Below are 16,283 nucleotides of genomic sequence, written 5' to 3'. Positions count from 1 at the left end.
ATAGAGAAAATTATTTACCAAAGATACTTCTAGCTCTTGCCAATGAAATCTTTTAAAGGTTTACTCTCTGAATGTGCTTGTCTTCAGTGATTCTGCAAAATCAGCATTGAACTTTGGCAAGTACATGAATCTCTAAATAATCTAAAATAAGCCTCCTACACAGTCTTCAGTCATTCCCAGAAAATGGAATTTGAGAGACACAGAAGTGAACTGCTTTATGATTTTTTTCTCTGGAAAGAACAGAGAACAAGTATTTTCTTATATATGAATTTATGATTAAAATATTTAACAAAATACAATCTTTTGTTTTTAATTAAAACAGAGTAGAATGGGTGCAATTAGTACCTTTTGGTAATTGATATTGTGCTTCAGTGTAAATCACACCAGGAACTCACAATAATTTTAAATTCCTTGAAACATAGATACAGGAGAAAGGCAATTGTAAGCTCTACAAGGGTTCATTTTCTTAGGTTTCTTTTTCAATTTACAGATTATTTTAGAGGGTCTTTTATATGCTAGCATTCAGAATCCTGATTAATTATTATATCATTATGAATTTGGCCTCTCATATCTGGTATAGCTCCTTGATATTATTAATAATATGAAAGAATACATACTTCACAATCATATTAATATAGCCATTCCAGGTTTCTTATCACTACAATTTGCATGTTTTGGTTTCCAATCCTTTATACTTTTAATTTAAATGCCCAGTAAGATTATTATAGATTCACATGCAGTAGAAAGAAATAATAGGAGAAACTACATGCACTTCACCCATTTTCTCCCAGTAGTAACATTTGCAAAACTATAGTATAGTATCACAACTAATATATTGATACTGATACAATCTACTGATCTTATTCAGATTTCCCCAGTCAATTTACTGGTACTTTGTGTGTGTGTGTGTGTATGTGTGTGTGTATTTCGTACTGTATAGTTTTGTCATACATGTAGGTTAGTGAAATGACCAATACAGTCAAGACACTAAAGAATTCCATCTCCATTGGCACCCTTCTTGTTATACTGTTGTAAGTATACTCACCTTCCTATTGCTCCTGTCATTCCCTTTTCTATTTTTCACAACTACTAATCAGTTTTGGATACTTTCACTCTTGTAATTTAAAAATTGTTACATACAAAGAATAAAATAGCAGAGAGACATCATCAAGATGGTATAATAGGTCATTTCTAACACAGTCCTCCTCAAAAGAAGATCAACTAGCAACTATCCACAGACAAGTCACCATTGTGAAAAATCCCAGAACATGAGAGTGAGGTTGAAGCAACACCTGCAACACAAAGATGAGGAAAAACCACATTAGAAGGGTAAGAGGAGTGACTACACACTGACTGCATCACTTCTTCCCCAGGCCAGAACAGCACCACAATAATAGGGAACCATTGAGCCTACATTTTCTCCAGCAAGAAAAAGAGAGCCAAAGTGGGCATCTAGCTCCCCCAGAATTGTGAGATGCTCCATATAAGGCACACTCAGGTAACCCCTCACAGTGGGGACCACTGGGAGAATCTTCAGGGCTCACCCCTGGGAATCAGACAAAGATGAGGAAGTGGGGAACCTTCACAGCAAACAGCACTCAAGGCTTGGTGGACCACATTTCTGCTTGCAGTGGCACCCAAGCACAGATCCTGGCCATTGGTTCTGTCCATCTACAGAGCTGAGCTGGTGGCCCTGTCTGGCCAAGGAGCTCAGTTGGCAGTTCTACCTGTTTTGGATTCTCAGCCAATAAGCCATGACAGCCATAGAGCTGGTTCTACAACCCTCTCTGAGCCAGGAAGCAAATTCATAGCCCTGCCCAGTTGCTAAGTATGGTCTCTATTCCCACCCAACCAGAAAGCCTGCCCATAGAACCCAGGCAGCCATAGATCCCATCCTATGGCCCTATATGGACAAGAAGGCAAGCCTCCTCAACTGTTATGTATAACCTTTGGCCCCACATAACCAGGAATCCTGAACAGTGACCCTGGGCAATGTCAAGCCCAGACTATGGTACAACCTAGTTGAATAGCCCAGAAAACAGCTCAACTCCACAGCAGACCCCACGCTATGGCCCTGCCTGATTGTTGAACACAGCCTGCAGTTTCATCCAGGCTTCATCCAGTGACCCAAGACAATTGTGCACCATAGCCTGCAACCCCACACAACACGGAAGCCCAGATGGTTGACCTCACCTACTCACAGCATAGAGCCTCCAGGCCCACTCAACTGTGATATACAGCTGGAGGTCCCCCAAACCAAAGATTCAGCCAGCAACCTTGCCAAACAGCAGATGAGAGTCAACAGTCTGCTTAATTATGAAACCCAGCCTGCAGAGCTGCCCAACTTCAGGCACAGTATACAGCCCTGCTTAATCACAGAGCACGGACTAAAGGCCTGTCCAACTGTGAAACCCTGCCTGTGGCCCTACCTGAACAGAGTCCACTCAGCAGTAACATCCAGGTGGGGAGCAGAGCCTAAGACCCTATCCAAACATAGACAATTATGGAGCTTATCCTGGAGCCCTGCCAAATCAGAGCCCAACTAGTGGCACTACCCTGCTAAGGAACACAGTCTGCAACCTTGACAACCAGATGTGATTGAGAGCCCAGCTAGTTACCTCACCTGACAATGAAGCACAGACAGCAGTCCGGCCCAATAGGGAGCTCAAACAGCACCATCCCCTCCCCATGTAGGTTAATCCTAGCCAGCAGGCTAACCCAACCATGGAGCATAGCCAGAAACACCACTACCACAACCTCAGAGAACAGGCAATGGTCTCACCGAACTAGAGACCTCAATAGCAGGCCCTACCTGTCCATGAACACTATTAGTTGACCCATTCAGTACCCCAGACTAAGCTGACTGGTGAAGATCTTTCCCTGTTAAAACAAACCTATAAAGTCTGGAAAAGGACACTGCCTGTTCTTGGCACAGATACCAATGCAAGGAATCAAGAATCACAAAGAATCACATAAACATTATACCACCAGTAATTGACTCTAAAGAAATAGATATCTATGAACTGTCTGACAAATAATTCAGAATAATCTTCTTTTTAAAGTTCAGTGAACTACAATAACACACATACACACAGTAAAGCTAAGTTAGAAAAACAATGCATGAACAAAATAACTTTAAAAAAGAAATAGAAACCTACCAAAAACAAATAGAAACAGAAATCCTAAAATTGAAGAAGACAATGACTGAACCAAAGAATTTAATAGATACTTTCCATAGAAGACTCAACATTGCAGAAGAAAGAATTAGTGAACTAGAAGATGGGTCATTTGAAATTATCCAATCAGTGGAGGGAGAAAAAAAAAAAACAATTAAAAAGAGTGAAGAAAGTCTATGAGACTTATGGACTCCAGAAAAGAATATATGCTTTATGGGAATCCAAGAAAAAGTGAAAGAGACAGAGACAGGAACCAATTTAAAGCAATAAAGACTGATCAATTCCCAAACATAGGGAGAGAAATGGATATCAGATTCATGAGACCCAGACCATAAATAGGTTAAACCTGAGAAGAGATATACTGAGACATATTATCATTAAATTGTCAAAAGTCAAACACAAATAGAAATTTTTGAAATCAGCAAGAGAAAGGTGACTTTCACATACAAGGGAGCCCCTGTAGCACTATGATCAGATTTATGAGCTGAAATTTTGTACTCCAGAGTGAGATGATTTATTACAAATATTGGGGAAGGGATGGAATGTCAACCAAGAGAACTATACATAGCAAAGCTGCCCTTGAGGAATGAAGCCAATAAAGATTCTCCAGTATTAACAAAACTGAGGAAAGTCAACACCACTAAACCTACCTTACAAGAAATGCTACAGGGTGGTCTTAGAGCAGAAATAAGAAGATACTCTCCAGAATATATAAGCAGCTCATACGACTTAATAAGAAAAAAAAACAACCCAATCCAAAAATGAGCAGAAGACCTAAATAAGCAATTCTCCAAGGAAGACATACAAATGATCAATAGGCACATGAAAAAAATGCTCCATATCACTAATTATCAGAGAAATGCAAATCAAAACTACAATGAGGTATAACCTCACACTAGTCAGAATGGCCATCATTCAAAAATCCACAAATGACAAATGCTGGAGAGGCTGCGGAGAAAGGGGAACCCTCCTACACTGCTGGTGGGAATGCAGTTTGGTGCAGCCACTGTGGAAAACACTATGGAGATTCCCCAAAAGACTAGGAATAGACTTACCGTAGGAATCCCACTCCTGGGAATATATCCAGAAGGAGCTCTACTTCAGGATGACACCTGTACCCCAATGTTCATAGCAGCACTATTTACAATAGCCAAGACATGGAGACAGCCTAAATGTCCATCAACAGATGACTGGATAAAGAAGAAGTGGTATATTTATACAATGGAATGCTACTCAGCCATAAAAACCGACAACATAATGCCATTTGCAGCAACATGGATGCTCCTGGAGAATGTCATTCTAGGTGAAGTAAGCCAGAAAGAGAAAGAAAAATGCCATATGAGATCGCTCATATGTGGAATCTAAAATAAAAAAAAAAAAAGAACATAAATACAAAACAGCAATAGACTCACAGACATAGAATACAAATTTGTGGTAGCCAAGGGGGTTGGGGGTGGGAAGGGACAGACTGGGATTTCAAAATTTGTAGATACTGACAGGCATATGTAGATAGATAAACGAGATTATACTGTATAGCACAGGGAAATATATACAACATCTTGTAGCTCACACCAAAAAAAAAATGTGACAATGAATATATGTATGTTCATGTATAACTGAAAAATTGTGCTCTACACTGGAATTTGACACAACATTGTAAAATGACTATAACTCAATAAAAAATGTTAAATTTTTTTTAAAAATTAAAAAAAATTAAAAGCGGGCCTAACATATGATCCAGCAATTCCACTCCTGGGCATATATCCAGAGAAAATTATAATTTAAAAAGACATATGCACCCCAGTGTTCAATAGTAACACTACTTACAATAGCGAGGACATGAAGACAACCTAAATGCTCATCAACAGATGACTAGGTAAAGAAGATATGCAGGGTGTGTGTGTGTGTGTGTGTGTGTGTGTGTGTGTGTGTGTATACACACATATATATACACATACATATACAACTCAGCCATAAAAAAGAATGAAATAATGCCATTTTCAGCAACATGGGTGGACCTAGGAATTATCACATTGAGTGAAGTAAGTCAGACAGAGAAAGAAAACTATATAATATCACTTATATGTGGAACCTAAAAAGAAAAATGATACAAATTCTATTTACAAACCAAAACAGACTCACTGGCATAGAAAACAATAGAAAACAAAACTATGGTTACCAAAGGGGAAAGAGCAGGCAGGGATAAATTAGGGGTTGACGATTAACAGATACACATTACTATATATAAAATAGATAAACAGCAAGGACCTACTGTATAACACAGGGAACTATTTTCAGTTTCTTGTAATAATATATAATGGAAAAGAATCTGAAAAGAAAAAAAAATACATATATGTATATGTATAACTGAATCACTTTGCTGTACACCTGAAACTAACATTGTAAATCAACTATACCTCAATAAAAAATAAACTAAAAAATAAATAAACAAGATCCTACTATATAGCACAAAGAACTATATTCAATACCTTCTAATAGACTATAATGAAAAAGAATATGAAAAAGTATATATATATAATTGAATCATTATCCTGTACACCAAAAATTAACACAGCACTGTAAATTGACTATACTTCAATTTAAACAAACAATATATTGAAGAGATAAATGCATTCCCATGTTTATTGCAACATTATCAAAATAGCCATTTGTGAAAACAAACTAAATGTCTGTCAAAGTGAATGAATAAAGAAAACATTATATATATACATATACATATACATATACACACACATACATATATGCAATGAAATATTATTCAGCCATGAGAATGAAGGAAATCCTGCCATTTGAAATATCATGAATGGGCCTCAAGGACGTTATGATATTTGAGATGAATCAGTCAGAGATAGACAAATACTATATGATGTCATTTATATGTAGAATCTTAAAAAGCCAAACTCATAAAAATAAAGAGTAGAATGGTTGTTACCAGAAGGTGAGGAAAGGGGAATTAGAGAGATATTGTTCAAGGACACAAACTAGCAACTAGTAGATAAAAAGTTCTGGAGATCTAATGCCCAGCATAGTGTTTATAGTCAATGATACTGTATTTTAAACTTCAAAGTTCCTAAGAGACTAAACTTTAATTGTTCCCACTACAAAAATGAAATTACAATTATGTGTCATGATAGAGATGTTAGCCAGCAATACACTGCTAATCATATTACAATATATAAATGTATCAAATCATCACATAGTATACCTTAAGTATACACAATTTTATATCTCAATTATTTCTCAAATTTTAAAAATAGAAGGAAATTGGTCTATGTCTTAGTTCATTTGGAGTGCTATAACAGAATACCATGGACTAGTATCAATTCCCAAATTTCCTCCCAGAAGTTCCACCTTGAAATATTATCACATTTGGAATTAAGTTTCCTTATGGGGACACAAGTACTCACTCTATAGCCTTCCAAAGTTCTTGTCCTCCTAACGTGTAAAATATATTCATTCCATCCAAATAGCCCCAAATGTCTTAACTCATTCCAGCATCAACTTTAAAGTCTAAGTCCAAAAGCTTATCTAAGTACAATCTAAATTAGGTATGGGTGATACTCAAGATATAACTCATTCTGAGGCAATTTTTCCTCCAGCTATGAACCTGTAAAATCAACATGTTATGAGCATCCAAAATATAATGTTAAGAGAGGCATAGGCTAGACATTCCCATTCCAACAAAGAGAAATAGCAAAGAAGGAATGAATGACAGGTTATGAGCAAGTCCAAAACCTCACAGGGACAAGTTTTATTAGACCTTAAATGTCAAGAATAATTCCCATTGGCTCAATGCTCTGCTTTCTGGATTCAATGGGGTAGCACTCCTACTCCCATAGCTTTTCCAGACAGAGATTATGTTCCCAAGCTCCAAGATCCTCTGCCCTCACACCTTTGGACAGCCCCGTCTCCCACAGCACCTCTATGCCTGGGCCACACAATGGTAGTTCTCTGTCTGGGCCCCGAAGCTCCCCTACTACCTGAGGTTGAGTCCCAAGCCTAAGCTCTGTTAGGAAATGTAAGTGGAAGCAGCCACACCCCTCCATGGCTCTGCTGAACACAGCCCACACATCACTAGAGCCCATCAGCCCCATCCAGGGTGGCCAAGGAGCTCACAGCTGGAGTGCTGGTAGTAGAGACCATAATCTGAGGCAGTACTAGGCAGGGCACACTGAGGTTGTGCAGGCACTGACAGTCCCTTACATTCAGGGCTTGTGAGTGGAGTGGCAGCTCTGATGATTTCTGAAAGGCCATTGGAGTAATTCTTCCATGATTTTGGACAGTAGCTTCTAGCTTCTGTTGAGATGGCTGATTCATAATAACCTCCTTATCAAAAAGTCATTTGGCTACACCCTTAGTATTCTCTTCCAATCATGCTTTCCCATATTTTACAACACAGATAGGCTGAAAATTTTCTGAAGCTTTAAGTTCTGCTTACTTTTTGATTAATGATTCTATCTTTAAGTCACTTCTCTCTTCTCACATTTTGCTATAAGCAGTTAGTGGAAGCCATGCCTCACCTCCAACAATTAGAAATGGCTGAAATTTATTTCTCACAGCTCTGGAGGCAAGCAAGTTCAAGATTAAATTCTCAGCAGATTTGATCTCTGCTGAAAGCCCACTTCTGGTTCATGCACAACCATCTTTTTGCTGTGCCTTCAAGTGGTTGAAGGAATGAGGGAGCTCTCTGGGTTATCTTTTATTAGGACACTAATCCCATTAATGGTTCTGCATTCATGATGTAGTCACCTCCCAAAAATTGCACATCGAATACCATCATATTAGGGATTAAGTTTCAGTGTATGTATTTGGGTAAGACACAAACATTACCTATAGCAGTCTGTGATTTTCTTTTTTTATGATGTCTTTTTCTGAGTTGTTTATCAGTTTCATACAGAACTCCTATGGTGAATTGGAAATGCTCTCATCTCATGTATGTCTAGAAGAGTTTGTAAAGGATTCGTGTTAGTTTCTTTTATATGTTTGGCAGAGTTCACCAGTAAAGCTACATGAGCCTGAGCTTTTATTTGTGGTAAGTTTTTAAATTACTAATTAAAGATCTTTAACTTGTATAGTCTTATTGGAATTTTCTATTCCTTCTTGGAGTCAGTCATTGGTAAATGTCATCTTTCTAGAAATGTGTCTATTTCATCAAAGTTACCTTATTTCTTGGCATTCAGTTGTTCACAGCATTATCTACTGCTCTCTTTCATTTGTAATTTGAGAAATATGAGTCCTCTCTCTTTTTTACCTTGGTTAAAAAAGTTACCTAAAGTTTATTTCCTCAATATTGTTCATCCTTCAAGAAACACTTCCGGTTTCACTGATTTTTCTCTATTTTTTTCTATTGTCTCTAACTTTTTGATTATTGTACTAATTTTTATTATCTTCTTTCTGCTTTATTTGGGTTTAGATTTCTCTTCTTTTTCAAGTTCAAAGATTGAAGGTTAGATTGCTGGTTTGTGCTCTTTCTCTTTGTTTAAAATAGTCATTTATTGCTTTATATTTTCCTTTGACCACTGCTTTAGTGCATCACATAAGTTTTGGTATGTTTTGTTTTCATGTTCATTAATTTCAAAGAATTTTCTAATTTTCCATGTGATTCCTTCTTTAAGTAATGGTTGTATGAAAGTATGTTACTTAATTTCCACATATTTGTAAATTTCTCAAAATTTGTCTTGTTGGTTTCTAATTTAATTCCCTTGTGGTCAGAGATCATACTTTGTATTATTTCAGTTCTTTACTATGTGTAAAGAATTGTTTAATGGACTAATATATAATCTATTCTGGCAAACATGAATTCTTCAGAAGAATATGAATTGTGATCTTTTAGCGGAAATATTCCATGCTTGCTAGGACTTGTTGGCTTATAGTATTGTAGAAGTCTTCTATATCCTTGCTGAAGTTCTGCCTAATTGTTCTATCCATTTTATAAAGTAGGATATTAAAGTTTCCAAACATTATTGTTGAGTTTTCTATTTCTCCCTTCAATTCTATAGTTTTTGTTCATGTACTTTAGGATACTGTTGTTAAGTTAATGCAAATGTATAGTTTTTGTGTAGAGAAATCAGCTGAGAGCCTTATGGGGGTTCCCTTGTAACTCACTCTTTGTTTTTCTCTTGCTGCCTTTAGGATTATTTCTTTATCCTTGACTCTGGCCATCTTGATTGTGATATGTTTTGGTGTGGGTCTGTTTGGGTTCTTCCTGTTTGGGACCCTCTGAGCTTCCTGTACTTGGATATCTGATTCCTTCTTTAGTTTTGGGAAGTTTTCAGTCATGATTTCTTCAAATACCTTTTCAATCCCCTTTGTTCTTTCTTCCCCTTCTGGAACCCCTGTTATGTGTAGATTGGCAAGCTTCATATTATCCTATAGGTCCCTCATATTGTTTTCATTGTGTTTTATTTGTTTCTCTCTCAGCTGTTCTAATTGGGTACTTTCTGTTGTCTTGTCTTCTAGGTCACTTATTCATTCCTCTGCATTATCTAGTCCGCTTTGTACAGCCTTTAGATGAGTTCTCATCTCGGCCAATGAGTTTACCAATTCTACTTGGCTCTTCTTTGCAGCTTCAATTTCATTTTTTACATATTTTATGTTCCTAAACACTATCTCTTTTAGTTCCCTCAGTAATCCCACTCCTGGGCATATATCCAGAAGGAAGCCTACTTCAAAATGACACCTGCACCCCAATATTCATAGCAGTACTATTTATAATAGCCAAGACATGGATACAGCCTAAATGTCCATCAACAGATGACTGGATAAAGAAGAAGTGGTATATTTATACAATGGAATACTATTCAGCCATAAAAACGACAACATAATGCCACTTGCAGCAATATGGATGTTCCTGGAGAATGTCATTCCAAGTGAAGTAAGCCAGAAAGAGAAAGAAAAATACCATATGAGATCTCTCATATGTGGAATCTAAAAAAAAAAAAAAGTGAACATAAATACAAAACAGAAATAGACTCATAGACATAGAATACAAACTTGTGGTTGCCAAGGGGGTTGGGGGTGGGAAGGGACAGACTGGGATTTCAAAATTTGTAGATACTGACAGGCATATGTAGAATAGATAAACAAGATTGTAGTGTATAACACAGGGAAATATATACAAGATCTTGTGGTAGCTCACACCAAAAAAAAAAAAAATGTGACAATGAATATATGTATGTTCATGTATAACTGAAAAATTGTGCTCTACACTGGAATTTGACACAACATTGTAAAATGACTATGACTCAATAAAAATATTAAAAGAACAAATTTATAACTATTATATCTTCATTAAGAATTGACATGTTTATCACCTTTTTTTGCCTTAGTAACAGTTGTTGTCTTAAAGTCTATTTTGTATGATATTCATGTAGTCATGCTAGCTGTATTGTGGTTGCTGATTGAAACCTTTCACATCCTGAAGATTTAATGTTCATCTCTATTTTCTCGTAGTATTTTGATGATTTGCTTTTATTTAAAGTTATAACTTTTAGATTAATCGATTTACTTTGATGTAATATAAATCTATCATATTATTTCCCCAAAATATTTAAATATTTTTTCTAGAACTATACTACTTTCCACACTGTTTCTAAATTCACCTATATAGAATCATAAATTATTCCATACACACTAAGGTTTTTTTGAACTGTCAAGTTCAATTGGACTTCTTAGAAATTATTTTCATTCTGAGACCTGCAGAGAGAATACACTGAGCATTCACCAGGGAGTCTCTTGTAAGTATTCAGTCAGATATTTCTGCAAGTGAGAAAAATACACAAGGATGGAGAAAGATCCATTCTAGATGACTAGAGCTGAATCTCCCTGGATTTCATACCAGGATGGAAATAGTGTCTACTTCCCATCATCCATTGTAGAAAACCTCATAACTTACAAGGGATTTTTGGCAGAATTCTCAGAAAGCTTTTGTTCAGAAGGGAAAAACTTAAGCCCTAGACTAAATGTTGCTCTTCTGTCACCTAAAGAGGCTTAAAATCAAGGTCCAAAAATGATTCGTGTTTCCAAGTAAATTAAAGCCACCCCAAACAGCTCAATAATACAAATACAAATATATCCAGCACCCAGCCACTGTGGAAAATGGCATATATATATCCAGCACCCAACAAGTTAAATGTCACAATTCTGGCTTCAATCAAAAAGCACCAGGTAAGGGAGTGGGATTGAGATCATGGGGTAAGAGAACATGGAACTCACCTCCCTCAACAAATACATCAAAAATACATCTACTTTGGAGGGGGGATCCATACGGCAGAGTAGGACATTGAGCTCACCTCCTCAATAAACACGTCAAGAGTATATCTACATGTGGAACAATTCTCATGGAAAAGTAACTGAAAACTGGCATAAGAACTCCTATAGAATCAAAGCTGCAAGAAGAATCTCCATGTAATTGGGTAGGATTGGAAAAAAGGCATCAGGTCAGGACCTGCACCCCAGGGGGATCTAAAAAGAAGAGAATATCCACATAGGTGAACCCTCAACCTGGGAGTGAGCAGGTCAAGCTGCAGTGTGGACATCCCAGTTCTGGGGTCTTGCATGGAGGAGACAAGTCCCCCTGTATGCTGAAAGTGAGAACTGCTGGGATAGACAGAAGGCCTGGAGAAGCCTAGACTCTACTCATGAGGAGTGTGCATGTGTTGGCTTGCCCGAATCAAGGTACACTGAGAATTGCACTGACTGCTGCTGCCTTGTCACACTCACTAATCTGAAATGGGCAAACACCCCAGCCCTGCTCACTCCACACCACAGCTTACCATGAGATCTGAATAAACCAGGTCCTGGGGAAAGACTGGGTCTAGCTATGGAGGGACAGACCAGGGGGCTTAGGGTATGATATGGGTGGGTTTTTCTACCAGCAGGGTAAGCACTCTGTCCTAGCCCACTACACAACATTGCTTTGCACTGGATTTAGGGCATACAGGTCCAAGGAGGAGACTCAATCTAGCTTCACAGAGACAGCCTGAGAGTTGGGAGCGAGGCTGTAGGGAAGTCCAGGTCGGGCAGTAACAGCCATTGTTAGCAAAAGCAAGCTCAGGCAGGAACACCCTGGCCACACCCACTCCACACCACAGCTTAGCACTGCATCTGGGACACACAGATCATGAAAGAAGACTGCCATAAAGGTATCCAAGGCCACTGGTGGCAGTGCAGCCACAACACCCTGACCCCTAACTCCAGATTAGGGACTGATCTGGCCCTACCCACTCTACACCACAGCCTTGCACTAGATCTGGGACAAACACAGTGGGAGTTAGACACAACTTTGGGCTGCATCTGAGCCAAGCTGAGGACTCCTACACAGGTAACACATCAGTCCTCTGTGAGTGCATGGCCCCATTTGCTTTAACAATCACCTCCTTTGGGGCAGAGTACACATTCAAGGAGCATAGAGCCTGATCAAACTTGACCCTCAGGACTCCCAGTCAAACAATTTAGGGGCAGACCCTGCCCCTGACAGGGAAGTGACAGCCATGGAGCAGAGAGGAAGACTGCCTCACACCCTTTACTGACTTTAGATCCCACCAAAAGAACCACACCCATTATCAAGGGGATAACAGCCAGCACACTCTCAGGGAAGATGTGTCTGGAATCCATTTCAAAACCAGCCCTTGCATCAAATACATTGAACACACTGTCTACACAGGGATGTTCCCACATAAAAACGTTCCTTCAAGACCACAATAGACAACTTTTTCTTCAAAATTCATAAAGACAAAAAAAGTTAAGTAAAATGAAAAGACAGGAGAACTACTCTTAAAAGAGCAGGAGAAAGCTACTGGAAAAAAAAAATAATGAAACAGAGCTCACCAGTCTACAAGACCCTGAGTCCAGAAGATGGTAATAAAAATGCTAACTGAATTAAGAAACATTACTGATATAAACCCAGATCACCGTAACAAGGAATAGAAACTACAAAAAGGAACCAGTCAAAAATAGGTAATTACATTTCTGAAACAAAAAGCAGTCTAGAGAGGAGTGGCCACGATGGCAGAGTAGAATGATGTTCTTAGCTCACCCTCTCTCACAAATACACCAAGAAAGACATCCATGGACCCACGCATTCACTCAGAACACCTGCTGAATTTTGACCGAACATCGCCTTCTTCAAAAGACAAAGTTCGTCACAAATCTGATTAGAGGGAAAAAAAAAAGAAGAAAAGGGAAATTAAGTGCAGGACCTGCGGCAAAGGAGAAGTAGCACTTATATGCTAGGACAAACCATCTCTAAAGGAAAGGTCAGCAGGGATGCAGGAGGAACCTCCAAGGCTCAGAGAAGTGCACAGCTAACAGAACTGAGAGAAACCAGCACAAAGGACCCCTGTGATCCCCAGCCCTAGATGTACCAGGACTAGCTTCTCAAGCCCAGCAAAGGGTTGGGGCTGACTGCAGAGGCAGCCTCACATGGCTGCAGTGTGCTGTGTGTGGCTGGGAGTGTATACAGAACAGAAAAGCCTGAGTCCCCCATAAAAAAAAAGCAACACTGCTGGTGCGCATTGAGGGGAGGGGCACAACATGACTGAGTCACAGTCTCTGTCTCCCCAGGCCTGCTGGTACATTCTTAAGAGAAAAGGAGTGAGGTTCAGCCATAACCACCATATTCGCTGGTGCACGGCTCACAGGTGGAGGTGGAGTTGAAATCTGAATCTGTACCCAGGGGCTCCACAACTTCATAGGTGGATTGAGATTAATTTACAGCCCCAGGCAGAAGGTACCCTTTTGCACCACAGGTGCCTTTGTGGACCCACACCTCTAAGACAAATGAGCAAGGTGTGGAGCTCTGGCACACAGCAGGGGTGAAGGCTGGTGCAGCATTTTCAGTGGGCCTGGTACCTTTCATGGACACAGTGATGGGGATGGCGCTGACCTGGTAATGAGACCATACAATTGCTACAGGGCTGGGGGCTCTACCAGTGCAGGCCTCTAGGATGAACGAGCAGAGTCCACACAGTGGGGTGAGTGCAGAAGCAGTGTTTTGTACTGGGAACGGTGCTCACCCAATAGTGTGCCACGATCCAGGTGTGTGACCTAGCAGCTGGCAGATCCACTGGGAGCTTTGAGGGCAGAGAAACTGGGGAACACTGGAGCAGAGCAATGACAATCCCACAGCTAAAGCAGAGGCAAGGGCAGAGTCAACAAAGAGTACTTAAAGCCCTCTAACCCCACCTACCATGCAACACAGCCCAGAAATGGGTCTGGAAGCCTCCATTCCAACAAAAGGGGAACAGGCCCAGCCCCTGTCAGGGCTATGACAACCACAGAACAAAAGGAGGCCCTTAACAACCAGCACAGGCTCTGGTCACCACAACACTGGCCACACCCCCCAATCAAAGGTATAACAGCCAACACACATGGAAGAAAGATGTGGCAACTATCCATACTTAAAACAGACCCCATGACAAAATTATTAGAGGTGCACACTCACACACACAGGAAGGCATCCTTTAAAAAAAAAGACCTTCAAGACCACAGTAGATAACTGACTCCATAATCCATAATGCCAGAGAGATATGAGTAAAATGAAGAGGCAGAGAAACTACTCCCAATAAAAAGAACAAGAGAAATCCCCTGAAAGAACAATGAGATAGACCTCAACAGTCTACTAGATCATGACTTCAGAAAGAGGGTGACAAAAGCACTGAAGGAAATGAGACTATGAATAGAGATAGAGAATACTACAAAAAGGAAATAAACTATACAGAGGAGCCAATTCAAAAAAGAAAACTCAATGGCTGAGATAAGAGCTGAGCTATAGATAGTCAAAAGCAGACTAGATAATGCAGAGGAACGAATAAGTGACTTAGAAGACAGGATAACAGAAATCACCCAGTTAGAACAGCAGACCGAAAAGCAAGTAAAAACCAATGAAAGCAATATAAGGGACCTACGGGATAATATAAAGCATGCCAACCTATGCATAATAGAGGTCCCAGAAAGAGAAGAAAGAGCAAAGAAGATTGAAAAGGTATTTGATGAAATCATTACTGAAAACTTTCCAAATAAAGAAGGAAATAGATATCCAAGTACAGGAAGCACAGAAGGTCCCAAACAAGAACTGAAACAGGTCTACACTAAGACATATTATAATTAAGATGGCCAATGGTTTCTATTTTCTGAACAAGTAGGCTTATTCTAGTAGAAGGTTAGTTTAACATTTTAAAATATATCAGTATAATTCACCACTAAAACAGACTAAACAAGGAAAAGCAGATGTTCATCTCAATATATTTGACAAAATCTATTGGGAAAGGCACAGTTGTAGAACTGCAAAGTGGACATGGGTTAAGGGTGCTTTTTCAGAGAGCTAGTAATGTTTTTTAACAGAAATTTAAGAAATTCTTCTGTGTTCTGTAACCCATAATTTTGGCTTTGCATAAAGATGCTGGAATCTTAATTCCTGAGATAGAGAGGTATTGATGTATATGCACCCAAAATAATTCTGGAATCCCACCAATTTGGAAACTTGAGCCTCCAAGTTAAAATCACATAGATCTGTAGAACAGCACAATGTGACATCCTGCATTTGTGAACTTCCTGATTTTATGATTTGTGCCTCATTAAATCTCAACTACTATATATAAAATAGATAAACAACAAATTTATACTGTATAGCACAGGGTACTATATTCAATATCTTATAGTAACCTATAATGAAAAAGAATATGAAAATGAATCTATGTATGTATATGTATGACTGAATTATTATGCTGTACACCAGAAATTGACACAACATTGTAAATTGATTATACTTCAAACTTAAAAAAAAAACTAATTCAACAGGAAAAAAAAATTTCAATATCCACAAGGACAAACCAAGTCCTTTGTAAGTTATACATGCTCAACAAGCACTTTCTGAAATACAAATTGAATAAAACTCTTAGTATAATGCCAACTGTTTTAGCAGCTTTATAGTATGTTTGATTTTTTTTCTGTTGTACCATGTTTTCACCTTTATGAATGCCCACTGCAGTGTGCCCTCACCCAAAATTAGAATTATTAGTATTTTCAAATCTGCTGTTTGAAAATTACAGCTTATATTTCAAATTGGGTTTATCTTAAATTACTATT

This window comes from Camelus ferus, chromosome 10 (genome assembly GCF_009834535.1).
Source record: "Camelus ferus isolate YT-003-E chromosome 10, BCGSAC_Cfer_1.0, whole genome shotgun sequence".
Taxonomy (NCBI): domain Eukaryota; kingdom Metazoa; phylum Chordata; class Mammalia; order Artiodactyla; family Camelidae; genus Camelus; species Camelus ferus.
This window is presented reverse-complemented; position numbering follows the sequence as displayed.